This window comes from Channa argus, chromosome 17 (genome assembly GCF_033026475.1).
Source record: "Channa argus isolate prfri chromosome 17, Channa argus male v1.0, whole genome shotgun sequence".
Lineage (NCBI taxonomy): Eukaryota > Metazoa > Chordata > Actinopteri > Anabantiformes > Channidae > Channa > Channa argus.
The window spans coordinates 19,631,798-19,646,502 of record NC_090213.1 but is presented as its reverse complement, the minus strand read 5'-3'; the positions used below and the strand labels follow the sequence as shown (position 1 = coordinate 19,646,502).

At 37.7% G+C, this 14,705-nt stretch overlaps 1 protein-coding gene across 1 annotated transcript in view; it reads left to right on the top strand.

Annotated features, from left to right (window-relative positions):
• The first annotated feature begins 544 nt into the window (after positions 1 to 544).
• Positions 545 to 14,705, top strand: part of LOC137103085 (5-hydroxytryptamine receptor 1E) — a 36,758-nt gene continuing 22,597 nt past the window's right edge. Inside the window, exons 1-2 of the mRNA XM_067483112.1 lie at positions 545 to 783; positions 1,186 to 1,336. The gene's annotated coding sequence lies outside the window, so the exon portion shown is untranslated. The remainder of the gene's footprint in view (positions 784 to 1,185; positions 1,337 to 14,705) is intronic.

The following is a 14,705-nucleotide window of genomic DNA, read 5'->3' as shown; positions in this document are numbered from 1 at the left end:
AAATTCTACTTTTCTTCAGATGTTTGACTTGCTCAGCTATTAAATTTCTACAGTTTCCAAAGTTTTTACAGTTTTTTCTTGGGGCAAAACAGTTAACCTTCAACCTTTCAGCAATTTCTAAATAGTTCACCTTCATTCCAGCTTTCAGCAAAGCAAAGATTTCAGCTGTTTCACCCAAACCAGTTAAGTTTTTTTCAGAATTTAGTTTATTTTTATGAATTTCTTTTTGGAAATGCTTTTTCTAGTTCATATTCATATTAATAACTCATATGGCTACAAACTACTAACCTGACTTAAGGTATTTAACTAAAAACGCAAATAGTTAAATTAATTTTTGGATTTTAAAACTTACTCCTACAGCTCCATTGTAAGCGTGTTTTTTTTTTTTACATTAACGTCTTTTAGTTTGTGGCATTGTTTTCCATTTTTATGGCCTTTCGTCTCATATTGGTAATTAGTAATTTAAATTTATTTTGGACGATAATAATGTCAATGTTGCACCTTAGGGCCACCGTAGAGGACTGCTTCGGCAGGGGAAGAGGGGAGCAGCAGAGACAGAGTGCGGCTAGACGCCGGCTCATGAAGTTCTCTTGTCGGCATTCTGCAGGCACATGAATGACAGCTGACTGTTGCATCACAAGTTTTTATTTATTTTTTCATATTTCATATCATGTAAAGAGAGCAGAGCAAATGCTGATGCTCTTTGCATCAGACCAATGTATTTTTGATTCTTACGCGGGATCGGAACAAATGGGAAACGGGCTCGGTGACACAAGCTTAATGGTAAGTGAACAAAACTTGGAGCTGGAGGTTTGGTGTGTGTGTGTGTGTGTGTGTGTGTCAGAATGGGGAGGTACAGTGGACTAGGTTGCGTTGCTACAGGTGTCCTCCCTGTTTGTCGGCACCCAGCCTGCTGCGATTCATAAAACAAGCCCAATGCTGGCAGCCCCCTGCAGCAGCTGTTGTTCTGTGGATGCAACAAGCTGATGATATTCTCTGCTATAAGAAAAAGAAAAAAAAAACAAAAACAACTGATGTATATTATCATACAAAGCTTTCCCTGAAATATTTCGGAAGCTGTGTTTCCCAAATTAGAGAGAATAATGATGTCCATCTCATTTAAAAATGATTAAACTGAAAAATGTGATTGTTGTTAAATATATTTTCTCAATTTGAATTTGGCAGCAACTAAGTTGGGGTTCAGTGTCTTGCTCAAGAGCACTTTGACATGTGACTGGAGGAGCCGGGAATTGATCCAACAACTGCCAGATTGGTGGACAACCGCTCTACCTTCCTGCGCCACAGTTGTTAAAAGAAGAGGGGATGCTACACAATGGTAAACATCACCTTGTTCCAACTTTTTTGAGCTGTGTTGCTACCATCACATTCAAAATGAGCAAATATTTTCCATGAAATGGTAAAATATCTCAGTTTCAACATCTGATATGTTGTTTATTTTCTATTGTGAACAAAATATGGGTTGATGAGATTTGCAAATCGTTGCATTCTGTATTTATGTTTTACACATCGTCCCAAGTTTTTTGAATTGGGGTTGCATACGGTTGTTTCTGAGCATGGTAGAGTTTTAACTTACATTTATGGATGCAGCAAAAAACTGTGTTCACTGACAATGGTTTTCAGTTGCTGAGCCCATGCAGTGATTTCCACCACACAATTAATAAACAATTTTTATTAAACAACAACAACAATTCTTATTGAACTGCCAGCTGAGGGCCCAAAGATCACTATTCAAGATTCGCCCTTATCCTTTGTGTACAGAAATGTATCTGGACTCTTTAATTTTTTATTTTTTTGCAAATATTATGTATGCTGAAATTCTTCTGCAGGAAGAAACAGCATTAAGATACTATTAAGTTGCTAGATAAACTTTTTTTTCTTTTTTATTGATAAGGAATACACTATGGTAGGAGGACAGATTGTTTTGGAGGAAATGATTCTTAAAGCCCTACATGTTACATGGATTAAACAATCAATTTAATTAAATTCAACTTTATTTATGTAGCACCAATTCAGAACAAAGTCATCTCAAGGCACTTTACAGAATAAAGTGAAGACTATAAAAATGTAAAGAGAGAACCCAACAATTCCCCCTTGAGCAAGCCCTAGTTAACAGTGGAGAGTTTTATCAAAGAGGAAGGTTTTAAGCCTAGTCTTAAAAGTAGAGAGGGTGTCTGCTTCCAGAATGTTAACTGGCAGCTGGTTCCACAGGAGAGGAGCTTGATGGCTAAAGGCTCTGCCTCCCATTCTACCTTTGGAAATTCTGGGAACCACAAGTAGGCCTGCATTCTGAGATCGAAGTGGTCTACTGGGAGAATATGGTGCTATGAGGTCTTCTATATACGATGGAGCCTGACCATTCAGAGCTTTATATGTAAGAAGCAGGGTTTTAAATTCTATTCTAGATTTAATGGGAAGCCAATGGAGAGAAGCTAGTGAAGGTGAAATATGATCTCTCTTGCTAGTTCCAGTCAGCACTCTTGCTGCAGCATTTTGGATTAATTGCAGGCTCTTTAGGGAGTTACTGGGGCATCCTGAAAGTAGGGTATTACAGTAGTCCAACCTAAAAGTAATAAATGCATGGACTAGTTTTTCGGCATCACTTTGAGACAGGATGCTCTTAATTTTGGCAATGTTCCGTAGGTGGAAGAAGGCTGTTCTAGAGATTTGTTTTATATGTGAGGACAAATATGTAAAGGACAAATCCTGGTCAAAAATAACTCCAAGGTTCCTTGCAGTAGTACTGGAGGCCAGACTTGATCACATTTCAGTCTGTCTGGGATGCCTCTGGAATGCACTTTTTGCGCTGCATTTGCGCTCCAGTATCTTAAGGACAGTTCATTTAGGACCATTTTGTGTATTTTTCATATTTGTTAATTTCTGTCCATCAAGAGAAAATCTTTTGGATTATAAAATATGTAGGACCAGATCTTTGTCCAGCCAAGATTTGATTAAACATGAGCAGTTTCTGTAGTAATAGGTGAATGAAGTTGTATACACCTTGACTCAGTCCTGTGTGTCTGTGTGGATCATGTCAGATTGAGGTCAGGAAGTTAGAAGGAAAAGCTGAAAAGTCACTCTCGTGGTGGAGTGGATTGCAAAGTGCTATGTGAATCGGGTGGAGTGGGTGCACTGAGTCAGTATGTGTGTGTATACGAGAGACTGAGTGAATGATATAGACATGCTCTTTGCAGACTTTAATCTTTTCAGAGTCACTTGGCGTGTTGTTTTGTCCTCATGGTCTAGCTTTGGCCAGGATTCTGACTCAACAATAACTGTGGTAATTTTATCACTACTATTTTATTGGTATGCATCTTTTTTTAATTCTCTTTTTCTAGTCTCAAAGATTCTAAACAAATCCCCTCCCCCTCGGAGGTAAATACTTTGGTTAGTCACACACACCACCTTCATCAGTTTGATTCGGGGTTTATTTCTTTTATCGTAGGAAGAACTACTGGCAAACAAAACCAGTGATAGCGATGTTTGATTCACATCACACCTCTTCTTCAGGCTCTTATAATGGGTAGGCTCAGTCCTGATTAAAGCCTCATGTGAGAAGCTCACGTTATAGCATGGATCCAAACAGGTGCCCAGCAAATTGTTATTTACACCTTATATCAAAGATGATACAGCGTAGCACAGTTCTACTTGTCCCCCCTCTGACTTTTTAGGTTTTTTTTTTTCCAAGAAGAACAGCGTAGACAATGAGAAGTTACATCATGTTGTCTTATCGGTTGGGACGCAGGGGCATGTTGTGATCTATGCGTCTGTTTACCTGTGACTGCTGTGAAGGTTACCTGCATGCCTTCTGTTTTGTTTTTGCTAAAATGTTGTTCAAATCTTTTTTAAAAATTGACAAAGAAGAGAAGAGAGGAAGAAGGGAAGGGAGAAAAAAAAGGGACACTGTGAAAATTGAACCTATTTTGCCAAGAAATGCCAATTTCGTTAATAATCCATATGACTTGGCAGTGCAAGACTGAATAAGCAAGCGTGATGGAAAAACCTAATCACATCCCCAGACTTCATCAGTTATCTTGCTTTTAGACCGAGTAATTGTTGCATACACTCTGAAAGAGTTTAAAAGTTTTAAATCCCTTGAGGCTTAACACGTTTGCAGTGGCTGCGTGGAAGGTCTCCACATTCACAAGCCGTGACGGTGGCAGACGGAGAACATAGAATAATTTAGCATGCCTCTGAAACTAAGCAGGTTACAAACGAAAAATTATTTAACCCCAGTTACCAAAACACTTCTCTATCTCTACAATCTCTACAATATTTCTCTTACTTTTCCACTTTTTTAACTCACCTTTTCGTGTTTCGACTGAATCGACTTAGTCAGAAACACTGGAATTTCACAAGGGAAGATAAAGCAACATATACAAAGAATTTCAAATCTAATCTAAAGCTAAATAAATAAATTGTTTCATCACTATCACATAGTTAAAAATATAACATAAATTGTTTTGGAGATGTGTGTGTGGCCTCAGCCCTAGTTTATATTGAAATTTTAATTAAAGAAAAACAACTTCCTTTCTGTTCTTTTTGGCACTTGCATCTCGTGAAATGTAAACACTTTTCTGATAGGACTTTGCTTTGATGTTTTTCTCCTTGACTTCGATTACTTGCTTTGCCTTGTACCTCACGTGTAAGTTGCTTTGAAATTTATATTAAACTCATTTTGTTGTAATTCAGTCTGTAAGTTGTTTCAATTGTCTTTTTAAAACCATATGACATCTATTTAAACACTGCAGTTGATTTGCTTGAACGTAAAGTTTGAAGTTTTGTGCTTCTTATCTGCCTTCTTTATCCAATTTATGGATAAAGATTAGATTGGTTCTGGTTAGATTTTACTTTATCAAATGTTTTTTCTGCATCCAATAACATAATTATTAGGGCTGCACCTAACATTTTTTTTTGTTGAGTAATCTATTGATTATGTTTTTGATTAATTGTTTCACCTATAGATTATTTTCCTACGCGTTATTATTCACTCAGTCGCTCGTGGGACAAAGATCAACTGAAGTATTTCACAACTGCACCAGTGTATCTTGAACAAAACTCAACAAACCATCCCTCGTTAGAAAGCAGAAAACCTCACAATTCATGTGATATATCCAATTAAAGCTTGAAGGACCACAGAAACAGCAGTTTTATTCTCAGCAAGATGGTAAAGCTTTTAAGTTCGCAGGGGCACAGAGGTATTGACCATTCTCTCCATACGCAGAATAAAATGGTATAATTATGGTTTTGGTGCGGTGGCGGTGTTGTGAGAGATAAATTAATCTTAAAAGTCTACAGATATTGTCTGAGGCTTTTCTATGTTTTATTCTATGTTTCTATGTTTTATTTTGGTGTGTCTGTATTCTGGGGGTTGGAGCTTTTGTAATGATTTTCAGGTCTCCATTGATCAGTGTGAGAGAGCGGGAACTGGAAGGGTGGGTTCGGTGTTTGTTGGGTTTTAGTAGGAGCATCATGACTGCTGTATTCATTTGTGTTGGTCATGTGGAAGTGGCTATATCCATAGTTAAAAAAATAGTGATAACATTTTGCCAGAAATGTTCATGAAATTTGTCTGGGAATCTTATCATGTCCAGTGAGTTTGTTATTTGGTGCCTTTGCTCCTTATACCCAGTTTCAAATGGACTTCATGGATTCAGCTCCAACTTCCGACTGTAAAAAGATGTTACTGCCCATTATAAGAGTGTCTGTGAGTGTAACATGCAACTGGACCTGGAAAACAAACAGTTCACTTGAGGAGACTCAGTCTGTCTATAGAGCATTAATTACTGTTAATAACAACCACATTGTGGTTACTGAATGTGTTGACGGCTACCTGAGTAAAATAACTAGTAATAATATATAGGGCTGCACCTAACGATAATTGTTTTGCCGATTAATTAATCAATTAATATATCAATTATTGTTCCATTAAGCTCCTTTTATTTATCAAGTATTTAATAATAATATAACAATATAAAATAATATTATAACATGACATAAGAATGAATTTATATTTCAATATAATAATTCTGCTGGCCATTATTCCCCCTTAAAATAGGCCAGTCTCAACTGGTGATCTGTGTTTTACAGACTAACATAAAGTCTCTCCTCAAAATAAGCTTGTTCCATTCAAGTTAAAAGAATGTGGTGCAATTTCCTCAATAAACAGTTCAGGTTACATTAGTTTAAATGCTGTAACAGAATAGAAGAATGAACAAGAAATCAGTCACTATCACTGATCCCTGTCCTCCTCTCTCTGCTGCTGCTAAACTATTTAGGTTATGCTTTATATTACAGTGTCACAATAAAAGTATTATGTAATCATAACGCATTACCTTGGTAAGGTGCAGATTGCTTACAATTTGGGGCATAAACAAAAAGGCAGCGTCCGTCAGTCGGCCTTTGTCTGTAGCAGTGACTAATAACCGTGTTGATTTTTCATTTCATTTTGTCTCCGCTTCATTTTGACTTGTACACAGTAGATGGGTTTTTCTTCTTTTCTAAATGCAGATTTTATTTAAATGGCTGAAATGAATTGAAGTTGACAAACCAACAGTCAAACTATAAAACAATAATTTTTAATTCATTCGAAGTTTAATTAATATTGTCATCATTTATGGAGACAGCTTTGCTCAAATAGTATGGAAGAAAATAGCTTCCCAAATTAGAAAACTAGAAACTTTGGTACATAGCATTTTAAACGAGTGTGTGCGTGTGTGTGTGTGTGTGTGTGTGTGTGTAGGGTGGGGGGCCTGTGCAAAAGCTGCTTTATGCTCATACAGCTTGCAGTGTCATGCTTACATTGTAAAAGATTTAACACAGTTCAGATTAGGGTGGAGTGATCAGGCTGAAAGGTCATAGTTGGAACTCACCATTTTCTGAATGTACTGTAGAATAGTTACAGAGTGATATCTCTGAATAATACCTCCGAATGAGCAATCTCTGGTTTGCAGTCAGTGTTGATTCAAACCCTGTGTAAAGTTCATATAGCTTCAAATGGACACTGTAGTTTGTATTTGCCAGCTCCTCATCTCCAGAAGGTCTCTGGGTAGAGGGATAAACGCAGAAGCAGGGATATTGGTTCAACTCCGTCTTTTATGAGAACTGGATTCAAGTTTGAGACTGTGTCCACTCCTTCCTGATATTTGCTCAGTTATGTATATGTCTAAAACAATGGTCTTCTGTATTTTTGGACCTATAGTGCATGCGTACAAACATTAATTTAAAATTATGCTTTTTAGGATTTGGTTTGCCAAACGTGAATAGTGTTAGAGGATGCCAGTCTCTGCCGAGTTGGCTTCATTAATGCCTGCTTGTCCATATTTCCTCATTTACTCGTCCAATCCCGCTACCTTGTTGGATTTTAGTTCAGCCTGTTTCATGAGAACAGATGTAAACTAATTTATATCGAAAATATTATTTATGACTTTACCGTGAAGTTCACTGACAAGAGCACATTGACATAAAGTGAAAAAAATCAAATGACCTATCAATATAACTCACCTGCAAACAAAGACACATTGCCCACTTGTGCTTTAGATTCAAATAAAAAGAAATGAGATAGTTTGTTTTAAAGTTTACTGTCATACTGTAGATAACTAAAAGTTTACAAATATATATTTTCACTTTTAAAAATGTTCAGCAAATTATAAACTCTTTAGTTATAAATAAGCAGAAGGACTTTGCGTAATGGTTTTTATTGGGACTATTTCAGCTGCGGATAAATCCACACTTGGTGCTGTAGTGAGTGTATGTGGCAGCAGGATATTATGGATGGAACTGGAGTAAAAAAAAACCCACAGTGTGTGTCACCCAATGTGCACCACTGATTTGTTTCTATTAGTTTTTGGAGACCTTTACAACTCTATGGCCCAGACAAATAAACTAAAATAAGTCATATACACACACACAGTACTTAAATAAGTAGATGCTATATAGCCAGGCTTTAATTCTACGTGTGTTGTCTTTTCACTACTTTATTTCATGCAACGTTAACATTTCCTTAAATGTGTAGGCAAAGTGTGGGTCCAATGAATAGGGTGCAATTAACTAGCCAAATTTACCTCCTGAAAGTGTTACAGTTACAAATTGACTTTCTCAACTATTTGAAATAAAGACCCTCTTCACAAACACAACAGCTTATCATGATGAGAATACCCCAGGTAATGTCAAGAATGTCCTTCACCATTATTAAGGCTTAAGTTGTTTTTCATATTCTGCTCATAAATGTTTGGTTTTTAGTTAGTTTCTGTCGCAGCTTGACTGTGGTGATATTGTCTGTGGTTTTGCCTGTACTTCAGTTCTGGCTAAACTTGATCCTCTGCATTGATATTTATTACAAACTCTGGTTACAGGACACATCATTGTTTGCTCTATAACCTGGTTAGTTGAACTTCTCTTTCTAATTGCAGGAAGCAGCACTGGTGTATTTCCATTTATTAGGCCTTACTGGGTAAAATACCGCAATATATCAGGTCTATGTTTGTCCCTGTGCAACATTCATACAATCTGAGATCCATCAACCAGCTTCGCTTAAAAGTCCCAACTGTGAGGATTGAAGCTGGTAGAAAAAGTTGGTCCTTGTTTATGGAACGATTTGCAGACCCAATTAAAATGAAGCTTTTTCATCTTATTATCCTCTTTTAAATAGAAATTAACTGCAATTTGCACCAGGTCCTGCTCCTGTTTTTAATGATTGTTTTTTGTTACTTTATTTTATTTTGTCTTTTTTTCTTTACTTTGTTGTCCTGTATTTTTGTCTTAATAATTATGTTATCAACATTTCTGTTTTAAAGTTGCCGCCTTCTTGGCCAGGTCACCATTGAAAAAGAGATTATATTATCTCAACTAGTCCTTTTACCGGGTTAAATTAAAATTTTAAAAAAGGCCGCTAATGCAGTGTTTACACATATGGCTACAGCTTCAGTGGAAAAGCAGTTCACCTGCTGAGCTCCACCTGCTGTGTGCTTCAGTTGCAACAGGAACCCATCTACACAACACTGGAAGTTAAGAACAATTTGTTGCAAATGCACTTGCAGTTCTGATACAGCCAGAAACTCTGTTTTTACTACCTAATGTGAAGGAATTATAAACCAAGTGGAGGGAAGGCTGATGACAGACTATATAAGGTAGTGGGACAGATTAAAACAAGGACGTCTTTTAAAAAACACCATTGTTTAGACGTGGCAAATTCTAACAACTGTCCAGTCAGTTAATAACAGCACAACACACCCCCAGAACTGCAGATTCACTGGAGACCATCTACAGGCAAATACATTGTAGTCAGATGTGTGAATGTCCTGTAGGGATATGGTGGCCTGTTCACAGCTCAACAATGACCCTGAGGATTAGGTCACACCTTTCAAGCTGAGCCTGTCCCTCACTGCTGTGAGCCCTAAAGGAGTTATTATAGATACGTCTTAGGTGTGTGATGAAGCTGCAGAGACAAGGACACTATCAATCTTGCCAATTACAACAGATTCAGTATTCTGCACCGCTCATCAGGTGATAAGCAATTTCCACTGAGTCATCGTTTGTGTTTTTATAGCCTACAGCTTTAGTGTTTTATCAGAGCTCTTATCAGACTCATTTCCAGGAGAAGATCTAAGTTAGTGGCAGAACAGTCAGTTATTGGTAAAGATGTTCGAGACCAAACCGGAGCCATAGGAGATAATTTAATGAAACACAAAATTATCAAGTGCAATATTAATGCAATAGTCAAGGTGCTGAAGACAGAGAAACACAAAAAAATTATGCATTATTTACTCATTAATTACAATAAATTCTACATAGCATGTGAGTCACTGTGTATCTCCTCTTGTGATGTTCTGGACAAATGTCGGTCTGTCACTTGCATTATTAATTCAATATATTTATATGGATGGCAGATAAAAGTGCCTCTTTGTGTTGAGTAATATTTGCAGATATAAATCACAGTTTGGTTCCTGTGCTTCAAACTATTTTGCAGAACTCTCCCTCTGCAAAGTCTCACTAAGTCATTGTCCTGGCCTCTAAATATATTATTGAATATGAAAAGAAAAAAGAAACCTCTTACAAAAAGTGTTATGCTGTGTCTACACTAAACGTGTTGATATTATCCACTGGTAACACTATTGCTGTTTTGGCAGAATTTTGAACACTAGTTTCTTTTTTTCCATATCAGTTTGTTTTCCCCTACGCTTTTCTCGGTGCTCTTCAAAATGCTTCCATTGCAAAATGATTCCAAATGCATTCCATCACCACTGCATGTAAAAGCTCATCTCCAAATCAATTCTGTAGATTTGCCTACTTTTGCCTACATTACCTCAGATAATGTTTCAGTACATGTAGCAAAGGTGCATGGCTGTCTAATCCTTCAGAGGCGAAAATTGACTGTTAGCAATATGAAGCAACAGAGTCCGTAGTAAAGGACTGATGTGAATGTAACTACTAAGGAATCCTCCGGGCAATTTGAATCAAACTGTTTCTCTTGGTGGATATCACAAAGATTACACAAATTTCTTGTAGTTCTTATAGTGTAGAGCGTTTTCTAATCTTATTATTTTATCCAATTCTTTTATAGTGTTTGGATCCTTGTAAAAACCGTGGCATGATTATAGAGTTACTGTTAGGTTGGCTTTCAATCATTTTAGGATGACAAAGAACAGGCCAGACAAGGCAACACCTGCAGAGGTAGACACACACACACACACACACACACATCACATCAAACCTTTATCTTAGTTGTAAGTGAATACATCTTGCAGCACTGCAGCAGCCTGTCATCATATGGTCCACACATCTGTTTCAGTGGAAGACTTGATGTTCAGGAGCTTTTCTGAATTCTTCATGTTAGACCTGTACAAAGATGACACCACTGCTGACAGTGTGCACATTTTGTCAGATCACAGGTGGGGCAGAAGTATATGCAACTGTAGTTCTTCTACGAGTTCAAAGCAAAAATAAGCGAAAGTACCCAGAGTAGAATATAAATCAGAGCTTGTGGTAATCGGTCGTTATCCCATCAGCCTGTCACATTCTTCTTTTTCAGACATTCATTTAGCTCTTCAGAACCCAGCAGCGCTTCATGAAGCTGGTTCAGCAAAGACACAGCAGACTGGCCTTTTTATGTGGGACACAAATGTTATCTGGGAGGCAAAGTGTTAATATACAACAAAATCTATTCTATAGCCAGGCAGAGATGAGGTGGCTTTTAAAGTTTAAGTTTCTGCAGAGATTAAAAGTACATCTGTGTGATAACCTACATCCATTTGGGGACATTTTTCTATTTTTTTAGATAGGGATAAGCTGAAGAGTCAGACTCAGCAGAAATGTCCAGACTGAAAGTCCGAGCCTCTGGACAAGAGTAGGGCGAAAAGAATTAAGTAGCAATCAGAAGCATGATTTACAGAGCACATAGAAGGCATCTATGTCAGTGTGAGGCCAATACAACAAATAAAAAAGTTAGGTAAATTAGGCTGAATGGCAATGTCAGTGATTCACAGTAACAAGAGGCTACAGATGTATCATACATCATGTATCTGTTTGTGTGTTGACTCATAAACAGCAAATGATGATTCATAAAGGTACATATTGTGAAGCTAAGAAGTGATGAAGGATCTAACAGGGCGTCACAAAATAATCACAAATCTTCCATCACACCTGGCTGGTAATGCGAACTGATATGTTTGCATTGTGATTCAACATAAGGGGCTTGTGTAACAAGATTTGAGGCTTTCTGCATTTGCATGTCTGCTCTGGTATCTGTTATGTAACGTTTGTCAACTCCCAAACCTTTTGGGATTTGGACAGACTCTCTGTGGATGTCTAAGCAGCTCAAAGTCATTCAGACGACAGCCACATTTATGTCCCACTGACAAAGGAAAATGCTTACTCTACAACACAACTCCTATAGTGCGTTGAATAAACTAAGGCATTGATGCCGATAAATTGTTTGCCCTTTAACGATAAAAAGAATGAGGTCCGGTTGTTTGGGCCTAGTGATGCCCCTAAAGTTCAGGTTGACCTGCGTTGCTTAAGTCAGTATTTGAAACCTACAGCAACAAACCTGGGTGTGAGAATGGACACTGATCTCAACCTTGATGCACAGATTAGTTCAGTCAGGTCCAGCTTTTTTCAAACCAAACCCATTTCTTTTTCAGCATCACTTTGAGATTTTGATCCATGTTTTTATCACAACTTATTTAGACTACTGCAATGTACTTTATGTTGGGCTTAGCCAAGTGTCAATTGTTTGACTTCAGTTAGTTCAAAACACTGCTGCCCGGCTTTTAACAGGTACAAAAAAAGAAGAGCACGTGTTTCTTTTCGTATTGATTTAAAAATTCTTTTGTTTTTAAATGTTTTCAATGGTCTTGGTCCACCGTATCTGTTTGACCTCCTCCTGCTGTACTCTCCATCTTAGATCAGAAGATCACTCACTTTTAGTCAGCCCTAAGACAAAGAAGAAGCCTTGAGGTGACCACGCTTTTTCAGTTGCTGCGCCAAAATTGTGGAGTGAGTTTCCCTTGCACATCAGCCAGGCATCTCACTTCCTGTTTTTAAATCTTCTCCTAAAACACATTATTTCTCTCTGGTGTTTCACTCAGTTTGAGTTGGCTTTTACTGTTTTCTATTGTTTTATCTTGTGTGTGTCCCTTTTACATGTCTTCTATCTATATATATTTTTTAATATCAGTTTTATTTGTCTTAATGTTTGTGTACAGCACTACAACTGTGTTGTTTTTATGTTGCTTTATAAATAAAGTTGGACTGTCATTCACTGTCATTTTTAAGCTTACGGGCCTAAGTCAAATCAGAATACAAACACACAGAAAGTTATCGAGTAGAAACCAGTTTTCTCAGGTAATCGAGGTATGGAGACAACATAAGCTTCAGGTCAACTACAATATCAATATACCATGGTCAAAACCTCACACGCCTGGGAAATATATCATCCTAGCTAGTAAGAGGGCCATGTGCAGACCTGGTACATGTCAACATGAATTGTTTATGATTGTCAATCCCTGTTTAGACTTAGATGATGTTGTCATTTTCTCCAAATGTATAAATGTGATCCCAATTTCACAATTCACATTTCAGCACCATGAGATCTGCTGTGGCAGGTGAGACAGTGGTGTTGTCAGCAGGCTGTAGCCCAGCTTTAGACAGCACCGCCCAGTCTGTGTCACCTCCCCCCAATCGACAGCCTGCAGCTCCTGAGAGTGACAAAGCAGTCTCCGCACTCCGCACTCATTACTGAGGAGATGAACTGCCTTATTTCAGCAAACTGTATACTAATTTGATGCTGGGCCATGTTTATAGTGTTTAATGTTATAATTAATGTTGGAAGATAAAAGCTGATGTCAGAGATGAAATATGACACGCTTTACTGCCATTTGTCTGAATTGACGGTTGAAAAAATGTGCTTTATTAGATAACAAAGGGCTGCAGACTCACAACTAATCATTATAGGAATAACTACATAAACTTGCACAGAGAGGCAGTGGACATGCACTGTGTTCGATATTCACCCCAGGTAACAAGAGGTTTATTCCCATGTTGCTATGACTTATCAGGAGAAGCACTGACTGCTGTTTGTGCTCATGTACAGCATTTAACAATATGTGATCTAGAAACTCTCATTATGTTGGGGGACTTCAACTCTTGAAAAATGATGGAACAATGTGGAGGCGGGTGACTGGGAGGAAATGCCATTTTTGCACAGTCTTCAACCCAAAAAGAAACCGAATTACTGTGTACAATGCACCTTGAAGAAAAGAGTTGGCCCTTCGGAATTCTGTGGTTTTCTGCAGTACCGTTTTTATGCCATACACAGTCCTGCATGTTCTTCTCGAATAATTTGACCCTAGATTAATAAGTCCACATTTTCCTAGTAGTGAGTAGTGCTGTTGAAATCAAGGTGGTCTTTGGCAGCAGCTTCCTTCGTTTTACCGGGCCTTGGACACCATGTCTGCTCAGTGTTTTATGTAGACTCATGGACAAAGATGTAATCCAGTCTTTAGCTGTTGCTCCAGGGTTCTGTATTACATCATTAAACATACTGTGTTGTGCCTTTGGACTCATCTTGGCTCGGCGCCCACTTCTACACAAATAGGTCACAGTACTGTCATCTCCATTTATAGACATTTCGTCCAACTGTGGACTGATGAATATCTAAACCCCTTTTCAGATTACTTTGTAACTTTTCTAACTTTATGCCAACAAGCATTTCTTAATCATTTGTCCTCTGTGACCTCTCTTTTGCTAAGCATGCAGATGCTTTTTGTGAACCTCAAATTGATTATTGTTAAGTTAAATTAGCCCTAACCCACAACTCCAATCCCATTTCATTGACTGAACTTCAGGTTTGTAAACTCTAATTAGGTGTTAGTGAAATCAGCCTCCAAAGGGTTCACTTTTTTTCCCTAAGGTTCTTATGTTTTACATACTCTTTTCTTGTGACTGTACATTTAATTCCCATTTGTGTATTAGCAATACATAAACTAGTATATTCGAATAAGTTAACCTCTAAATTAAACCAATTCGAAAGCAAGGTGCAACAAATGAAACAGTTTCTTTTAAATTGAATTATTTTTTATTGTGTCTTCCCTTCAAAGTCCCACTATCCTTTTTGCTTAATCAGTTCCATCCAGACAGTCCAAACAGGCTGCCAAACTGCTACTGCAATACGCCTGGAGGTGATTCAG